Source organism: Triticum dicoccoides, chromosome 4B, assembly GCF_002162155.2.
Source record: "Triticum dicoccoides isolate Atlit2015 ecotype Zavitan chromosome 4B, WEW_v2.0, whole genome shotgun sequence".
Classification (NCBI taxonomy): Eukaryota; Viridiplantae; Streptophyta; class Magnoliopsida; order Poales; family Poaceae; genus Triticum; species Triticum dicoccoides.
In genome coordinates this window covers 559,149,307-559,159,202 of record NC_041387.1, presented here as the reverse complement: position 1 = coordinate 559,159,202, position 9,896 = coordinate 559,149,307, and positions in this window count along the sequence as shown.

The following is a 9,896-nucleotide window of genomic DNA, read 5'->3' as shown; positions in this document are numbered from 1 at the left end:
ACTTCATAGCCACTGTCGACGATTTAACCGACATGCTCGACTTCGACTCTGAAGACATCGATGATATGGACGCCGATGAAGGAGACGAGCAAGAACCAGCACCTATAGGGAACTGGAAAGCCACCTCGTCATATGACATATACATGGTGGACACCCCCAAAGCAGGGGACGACGATGAAAAAACGGAGGACGACCCCTCCAAGAAGCAACCCAAGCGCCGACGTCAGTGGCGCCGCTCTAAATCCCGCCAAAGTAAAAATGGCGAGTCCGGCACCGGAGATAACAACACGCCGGATAGTGCCGAAGACATCCCCACTCCAGCAGGATTCAGTGCAGGAGGACGAAGGAGCCATCCCTCATGAGAGAGATGAGGACAGGGAGGTCGAGGACGACAATTATATACCTCCCTCCGAAGACGAGGCAAGCCTCGACGACGACGAATTCATTGTGCCAGAGGATCCCGTCGAACAAGAGCGTTTCAAACGCAGGCTTATGGCCACGGCAAGCAGCCTCAAGAAAAAACAATAGCATCTCAGAGCTGACCAAGACTTGCTAGCTAACAGATGGACCGAAGACCTGGCGGCCGAAGAGTATAAACTCGAACGCCCCTCCAAGAGCTACCCAAAGCGCAGGCTGCTACCCCAACTTGAGGAGGAAGCAACTAAACCTACATCACCAGCGTACGATGCGCCCGATCAGCCACCCCGTGGCCGCGACAGAGAGGCCTTCAGGCCCTCGACCCAAGACGCACCCCGGCACCGCTCAAAAAATACCAGAGTGCGGGGAGACGCAAAAGACCTGCGAGACATATTGGTGAACAAGGCAAGGAAAACAAGATCGATCTATGGATCGCGTGGGCGCCCCACTTCACGTGACGATAATCGTCACGCCGGATACGATAAATACGACCAGGCCGAATACAACAGACGAAGCTCATCCGAGCTGTGTCGCGATATAGCCCAGTACAGGGGCGCCGCACACCCACTATGCTTCACAGACGAAGAATGGATCATCAAATTCCCGAGGGTTTTAAACCCGTCAACATCGAATCATACGATGGCACAACAGATCCCGCGGTATGGATCGAGGATTATCTCCTTCATATTCACATGCCCCGTGGTGATGATCTACATGCCATCAAATACCACCCGCTCAAGCTCAAAGGACTAGCTCGGCATTGTCTTAACAGCCTGCCAGCAGAGTCAATTAGTTGTTGGGAGGACCTGGAATCCGCATTCCTTGACAACTTCTAGGACACTTATGTGCGACCACCAGACGCCGATGACCTAAGCCACATAATCCAGTAGCCAGAGGAATCGGCCAGGCAATTCTGGACACGGTTCCTAACCAAGAAAAATCAAATAGTCGACTGTCCGGAGGCCGAAGCCCTTGCAGCCTTCAGGCACAACATTCGAGACGAATGGCTTGCCCGACACCTAGGACGGGAAAAGCCAAAATCTATGGCAGCCCTCACGACACTCATGACCCGCTTTTGCGCGGGCGAAGACAGCTGGCTAGCTCGTAGCAATAACATAACCAAGAGCCCTGGCAATTCGGATACCAAGGACAACAATGGCAGGTCACGTCGCAACAAGCACAAGCGCCACATTAACGACGACAATACTGAGGATACGACAGTCAATGCCGGATTCAGAGGCTCTAAACCCGGTCAGCGGAAGAAGCCATTCAAAAGAAGCCCTCCGGGCCCATCCAGTTTATACCGGATACTCGATCGCTCGTGCCAGATACACGGCACCCCCGAACAACCAACCAACCACACCAATAGGGATTGTTGGGTGTTCAAGCAGTCAGGCAAGTTAAGTGCCGAAACCATAGACAAGGGGCTGCATAGCGATGACAAGGAGGAACCCCGGCCACCGAACAACAGAGGACAGAAGGGATTCCCCCCACAAGTGCGGATGGTGAACATGATATACGCAACCCACATCCCCAAAAGGGAGCGGAAGCATGCTCTCAAGGACGTCTATGCGTTAGAGCCAGTCGCCCCAAAGTTCAACCCATGGTCATCCTGCCCGATCACTTTTGATTGAAGGGACCACCCCACTAGCATCCGTCACGGCGGATTCGCCGCATTGGTCCTAGACCCAATTATTGACGGATTTCACCTCACCAGAGTCCTAATGGACGGCGGCAGCAGCCTGAACCTGCTTTATCAGGATACAATGCAAAAAATGGATATCGATCCCTCAAGGATTAAACCCACAAAGACAACCTTTAAAGGCATCATACCAGGTGTAGAAGCCAACTGTATAGGCTCGGTTACACTTGAAGTGGTCTTCGGATCCCCGGATAATTTCCGAAGCGAAGATTTAATCTTTGACATAGTCCCATTCCGCAGTGGCTATCACGCCCTGCTCGGAAGAACCGCATTCGCAAAATTCAATGCGGTGCCGCACTACGCATATCTCAAGCTCAAGATGCCAGGACCTCGCAGAGTCATCACGGTAAATGGAAACACCGAACGCTCTCTTCGAACGGAGGAGCACACGGCGGCCCTGGCGGCGGAAGTACAGAGTAGCCTCTCAAGGCAACTCTCTAATCCAGGTGTTAAACGTCCGGACAACGTTAAGCGAGCCCGAAGTAACCTACAACAAAGCCAGCTGGCACGTTTCGAGCAAGCATAGCAGTGCGGCCCCAACCCCAGCCCTCGCCAAATGGTGATATCGGTACCACGCGTACATAATTACGCTTTAGAAATACCATGGGCATAAGGGGAGGGGCACAACTACGGCACGCCCAGAATGCGGCTCAACCGCACTAAGGGGCTCCCTATTCCGCCGTTTCTTTTTTATATACTTTCAGGACCCAACTATTCGGAAGGCCTGTCCGGCAATACACCCACCAAACACACGATGCAACAGCCAGGGAGAGAACAAGCCGCGTCAAATGTCCAGGTGGTCTCTATAACGAGCTTAATACCTGTTTTACTTAAAGTCCCGCAACTTGCCCCTGGAGGGGGACATGTCCAATAATCCCATCTCTTACTTATTGCACTATTTGTATCGTTCTGCTTTCATAGCAGTCCTTTTTTAATAAACAATACATAGCTCTTATCTATTATTGTACTCATCTATTTTTTATACAAATATGTTCAGTCATGACATTATGCAACCGTACACTTTGGTACGGCCAATACACCAGGGGCTTAAGCACCCCATAACATGGTGTGAGAAGACCAAACACTCTCACGAGTGCGGCACCCCGAACTTATAGCACTATATGCATCGGCTCCGAATCATGTCTTGGGTCAATAGTTGGGTTTGCCCGGCTCCCATGTTTTGGTACCTTACGTTCCGCAATGTTGGCTAAGGTAGCGCTGGGAGAACTACTGCGATTGTGCCCCAGTTGAGCTGGGTTAACACCTTAGTAGAGAAAGCTAAAACTGACCTTCATGATAGTGCGAGAGACCGGTCGCTGTTCGCGAGGTTTTTCGAGTCCTTAAAGACTTATGCCGCTTAGAGCGAGGAACCGGACTTATCCGGCCTAGGCGTGGATAGCGCCCCGAACTCGGTCTTCCGAATACTAGGGGCTTCGCCGAAATTTAAAATTATAGAATTCTATGGCTAAGTGAGAGTGATAAAGCATTATAAGTCCGACGGCCTGGTTCGTTGTGCTGAGCGCCTCCCTGGATGGACCCAAGAATGGGAACAAGAGCGCTCAGGTTTATCCCGAACACCCCAGCACTTGTGGCATGGGGGTAGAAGCCGACGACTTTCATCTCTCAGATTTGATAAATGGCCGCACAAAAGGTAATATTTTAAATTAACAAGCGTTGCTTAACGCATATGAACAAAGTTTTCAGCATACAGGATAACAGATGCGAGTCTACTCAAAAATTACATCTTTGGAGCATTCGTCCGCTATAAGGCAGGCACCCTTCAGGACGCCCTTATAATACATCTCAGGCGTGTGATACTCCTTGCCCGGCGGTGGCGCGTCCGTCAAAAGCTTCTCAGCGTCCAGCTTGCCCCAGTGCACTTTAGCACGGGCAAGGGCCCGACGGGCACCTTCGATACAGACGAGTGCTTGATGACCTCAACCCACTGACACGCGTCCACCAGCCGCTACACCAGACCGAAGTAGCTCCCAGGCATGGCTTCTTTAGGCCACAGCCGAACTATGAGGCCCTTCATGGCCTGTTCGGCCACCTTGTGGAGCTCGACCAGCTGCTTCAGCTGGTCGCTCAGGGGCACCAGATGTTCGGCCTCAGCATACTGAGACCAGAACACCTTTTCCGTCGAGCTCCCCTCTTTGGCTCGGTAGAATGCGGAAGCATCAGACACACTACGGGGCAGATCGGCGAACGCTCCTGGAGAGCTCCGGATTCGGGTAAGTAATAGATAATTTACTTTTATATTCTTGCTTTGCATAAAGAATGCCTTACCCGCCGCTATCTTCTTCATCGCTTCGATCTCCTGGAGGGCCTTTTGGGCTTCAGCCTTAGCGATCTTGGCACTCTCAAGAGCCAAGGCGAGCTCGGACTCTCGAGTCTTCGAGTCACGCTCCAAACTATCGTGTTTTTCCATGAGAGCCTGGAGCTCTTGCCGCACCTCCGCCACCCGCGCCTCTTGCTTCTCTCACTCGGTGCGCTCCAAGGCCGCACTGTTTTCGGCCTTGGAGACCGCCTCCTTCAGGGTCGCCACCTCGGCCGTGGCCCCTGCAACATTTACGTTGGTCATGTCATTATTTGCAACCAAGTATTTCTATATACATTTACATGCGGTATTACATACCCTCCTTGTCCTCGAGCTGCTTCTTGGCACGGCCGAGCTTGTTCTCGGACCGCTCGAGGTTCTCCTTCAATGCATTGACCTCCGTAGTCAGTGCGGCAGAGGTCAGCAGCGCAGCCTGCATTCCCATATTGACATGTTTTTGTTAGACTCCTGCGTATATCTTTTTAGATCCTCAGCTCGGCTTTTCTTTCCGAACGCCGAACTGAGCATCAGGGGCTACTGTCTATGCGGTAACATTTTTATATGTTTTTGAACACATACCTCAAAGCCTGTTAACAGACTTGTACAGGCTTCTGTCAGCCCACTCTTGGCGGACTAAACCTTTTGAATCACCGCACTCATAACAGCACGGTGTTCCTCGTTGATGGAGGCGCCGTTAAGCACCTCCAACAAATTGTCCGACGCCTCCGGGTGGACGGAGGTCACCGGCGTCGTAGGCTTGCCCTTCTTATGAAGGCGCCGCCTGTCGGACTCTGGAACTATTGATGGTTCCAGAGCAGTGTCCGGCCTGGGGCCAGACTTAGATCCCTCGGGGGATTTACCCCCTTTGGGCCTGGAGTCCGGGAGGTCGCCTTGAGGTGCCTCCAAGACCACCTCCTCCTGGTTCAGTCCCTTTTGGGACCCCACCTCGGCGTCGTCCGTAGGGAGAGGGGAGGAGACCGCCGGAAGTGAAGCGCTGTTCACATCCGACGAATTCAGGGAGCCGCTCGACGAATCACCGAGCTGAGCTCTGGGCGGACTGCATAATTAAATTCGGTGTCAGAAGCTACCGAATAATAAAGGAGCGCCATAAGTCATTCGGGTAACCGGACGCTTACAATTTTGCCAGGGGCTTGACCCTGGATGGCCAGTCCTCCTCGTCGTCTTCGGCATCAGAGGTGTAGTCCGGAAGAAGGGTTCTCCCCTTCTTGGACCCTCCGGCCTCCCCAGTTGGGGCGGCTTTCCTTTTCTTTCCTTCCCCCGTCGGAGGGGGAGAGGATTCTTCTCCTTCCTCCTCCTCGTCCTCAGAGGCGGAGGGTGCTTCGGGGTTGTCAGGTGATGAATCCGACACCACCAGGCGCCGGGAACTCTTTCGAGTCCCCGTGGCCTTCTTCTTGTCCTTCTTCTCCGGCACCACGTGAGGTGCCGGAACCAGCAACCCTGTCAATTGGGCATCTGCTGGGTCTTCTGGTAAGGAAGCCGGACAGTTCACCTGCCCGGATGTCTTCAGCCAGTCTTGTCAAAGGAAAGGGAGGTTAGATCCCACATAGAGTCAGACTATGAAAGACAAGAGTCCCGTAAAGGGTAGAGTAGCTTACCTCGCTGGCCTGACGCCGCGAGCTGAATCCGCGATCTTCGGTAGCGGATGCGGGTGCCTCAGCGCCCTTAAACATCACCTTCCAGGCATCTTCGTGCGTAGTGTCGAAAAGCTTGCTTAAGGTTTGGTGCTGTGCCGGATCAAACTCCCACAATTTGAAGGCCCGTTGTTGGCATGGGAGGATCCGGCGGATGAGCATGACCTGGACTACGTTGACAAGCTTGAGATTCTTGTTCACCAGCTTTTGGACGCAGGTTTGAAGTATGATCAGCTCTTCCGAATCCCCCCACGTTAGGCCTGTCTCTTTCCAGGAAGTGAGCCGTGTGGGGAAGCCAGATCAGAATTCAGGGGCCACCGCCCATTTGGGATCGCGCGGCTCGGTGATGTAGAACCACCCCGACTGCCATCCCTTTATTGTCTTCACAAAGGAGCCCTCGAGCCATAGGACGTTGGCCATCCGGCCCACCATGGCACCTCCGCACTCCGCTTGGCGCCCGCCCACTACCTTCGGCTTGACATTAAAAGTCTTCAGCCATAAGCCGAAGTGGTGCTAGATGCAGAGGAAGGCCTCGCATACGATGATGAACGCCGAGATGTTGAGGATGAAGTTCGGGGCCAGATCGTGGAAGTCCAGGACGTAGTAGAACATGAGCCCCCGGACGAAGGGGTGAAGAGGAAAACCCAGTCCACGGAGGAAATGGGGAAGAAAAACAACCCTCTCATGGGGCCTGGGGGTGGGGATGAGTTGTCCCACATCTGGAAGCCGGTGCGCGATGTCGTCAGACAGGTATCCGGCCTTCCTCAGTTTCTTGATTTGGCCCTCCATGACGGAGGAGGCCATCCATCTACCTCTCGCTCCGGACATGATTGGAGAAGGTAGAGGTGGGAAGTGCAGGCTTGGGCGTTGGGGCTCGAGCGCACAGGGACGAATAAGCAAAGGAGGAAGAAGGCGTAAGTGGAAAGGGTAGACTCTTATCCCCTAATATGGGCGGCCGAAACTACGAGCCCCCACTGGCCTAATAAAACTCGCTTATCTCCCAAGCACCACGGTTAATGGCGCGGTTGGGTTTCCCACGCCCATATTGATGAGAATCCCGGAATAAGGGGACATGATCTCTGCTTTGACAAGACGTGCCAAGGAAACCTCCTCGCTAAACGCACTGAGGTGGAACAGTAAGATGATTCGAATAAAGGCTTGGCCGTGGCGTGATGTCACGCTACAGAATATGACAGCAGATTAGATTTGCAGAGCCGGACACTATCCTTGTGTTCAACATCTTCTATGAAGTATTCGGAGGAGGAACCCTCCTTGCAATGCCGAAGACAATTTGCACGCCGGACTCGTCGTCATTGAAGCCTGGTTCAGGGGCTACTGAGCGAGTCCTGGATTAGGGGGTGTCTGGATTGCCGGACTATGACCTTTGGCCGGACTCCCGGACTATGAAGATACAAGATTGAAGACTCCGTCCCGTGTCCGGATGGGACTTTCCTTGGCGTGGAAGGCAAGCTTGGCTATACGATATGAAGATCTCCTCCCATTGTAACCGACTCTTTGTAACCCTAGCCCTCTCCGGTGTCTATATAAACCGGAGAGTTTTAGTCCGTAGGACAAACAACAATCATACCATAGGCTAGCTTCTAGGGTTTAGCCTCTTTGATCTCGTGGTAGATCCACTCTTGTACTACCCATATCATCAATATTAATCAAGCAGGAGTAGGGTTTTACCTCCATCGAGAGGGCCCGAACCTGGGTAAAAACATCATGTCCCTTGTCTCCTGTTACCATCCGCCTAGACGCACAGTTCGGGACCCCCTACCCGAGATCCGCCGGTTTTGACACCGACAGCGACCATTCTGACTGAAGAAACGTTCGAGTGAGGGATGAGAGCACCTAAGTCTAAAAAGAGTGGAAAGGTTTTCTAATGCACATGTCATAGGTTACACACATGAATGGACACGAGGTAAACTTTATCTATTTAGCTCGTCGGAGATCGCAGTGGCGGGCTGTCTTCTCGACCTCTTGCCGAAGCCAAGACCATGACAGGAATAGCGGAACCGAGCGTCTTCACTGTGGCTGGAAAGAAGAGAAGATAGGAGCATGGAACTTTGGCGGTTCATCAGTATCTGCTGGAAACAAGGGTAGTATAATATCCTAGACAAGCATGCATATACGTATATACATAAACATGGAAATCAACAGGAACTGTACATACTAAAAGTTATTCGACTGTGCACAGGGGCTACGCCTAGCTCTGTACATAGGATTACATGCCTTCCCGGCAAGGATAGTACAAAAGGGGGTTGCCGGGGGTCCCGACAACCGCGCCTCATGGGTAAAACTTGTGAAGATGTTCGATATTACAGGAGTTGCTGACAGGAATACCATCTTCAGTTTCCAGGCAGACTGCGTTGGGCCTGGTGACTCATATTACCCGATAAGGGCCTTCCCACTTCGGCGTCAACTTGTTGGAATTCTTGGCGGATTGAACACGCCGAAGAACAAGGTCGCCTTCCTTAAGGCTTCGGGCATGAACCTTTCGGCTATGGTAGCGACGTGTCATGGAATATTCACGGCAGATGTCCTACCGAAAGGACTTAGTCGTGGAGCCATTGCAACTAGGTTAGCTTAAAGGGGTTAAACGGGACAAAGGACACATGAATTTATACGGGTTCGACCCCTTGTGGCGAAGGTAAAGGCTTAATCCAGTTTGAGGTGGTATTGCTTATGTCTCAATTACCAGGGAGCGAATCCGCTTGACCTAGCTTTCGATCCGTTGTTTCTTGCCCTAAACCGCTGTCGGGTTGTCCCTTTATATACACAGGTTGACGCCCAGCGGCTCTCGGAGTCCCAGCCGGCTCATAGACAATGTGTCCGGTTCGGTGACTATCTATACATGCCTTACAATACGAGTCTTACACATAAGGCGGTTTATTTCTACTGGCCTTGAGTCACCCTTGGGCCTTGGGCCCTTATCTTGAACCGCCATCTTCAATATCCTCATGGGCTTCATATGATGAATTGCCATAGGTATAACCCGGCCCCTCCTGGGCGGGTCATACCTAATAGTTATATCCCCAACATTAGGCCCCAGGTTGATTTGAACTGGTTCATGTCAATCTTCAACACTTAGAAAAATCCTCCCTTCTCTATTTGTGCGAGAATTCATAACCCGCCATGATGTCATCTCCTGGAATTATGATAACCCACCATGATGTCACCTGTCATTAATTCACACGATATCCAATATATCTCAACAGATCTTTATATTAATAGCCGTCCCAAGAATCGAGGCGCCTGGGTAGCTGGATAACCATGTTTTGGCCTCCTCGTTTTTCATGCCCACTTATTAGCCTTCTCCTTATAAATAGTCACGAATAGCCTTTTCTCATTCTCCCCTCTTTCCATCATCTTCCTCCTCTCGCGACTCTCTTGTACTCGAGCTCCACCGCCGATATGAAGCACACCGTCGTCCTCATCCCTGGCCGCTGCATCAACCTGAACGGACCAGAGAACGGCAGCACTCCTCTGCAGCTCATCTGCCTCTGTAACTACTCACTCTTCTGCACCTAAATGTGCATTAGGGTTTCTGAGCTTTTCGTGTTCTTCGTAGTTTATCGTTCATCTTCAACCCTAGCATCCGTTGATCTGGAAATAGCATAAAACTTGCATTGTAGTAGTTTTGCTCCTGCTTTCAATATCAACGAATCCTTTTCCCTTAAAACAAGATCTCCCCAGAACCTATGAACTCCCTTGTTCTATTTTTAGGTTTTGATTTATTTTCTTTTCCTGAACTGCCACTGATCTAGAATAATAATTGTAATTTGTGAAACATGTTTGTCCAGTA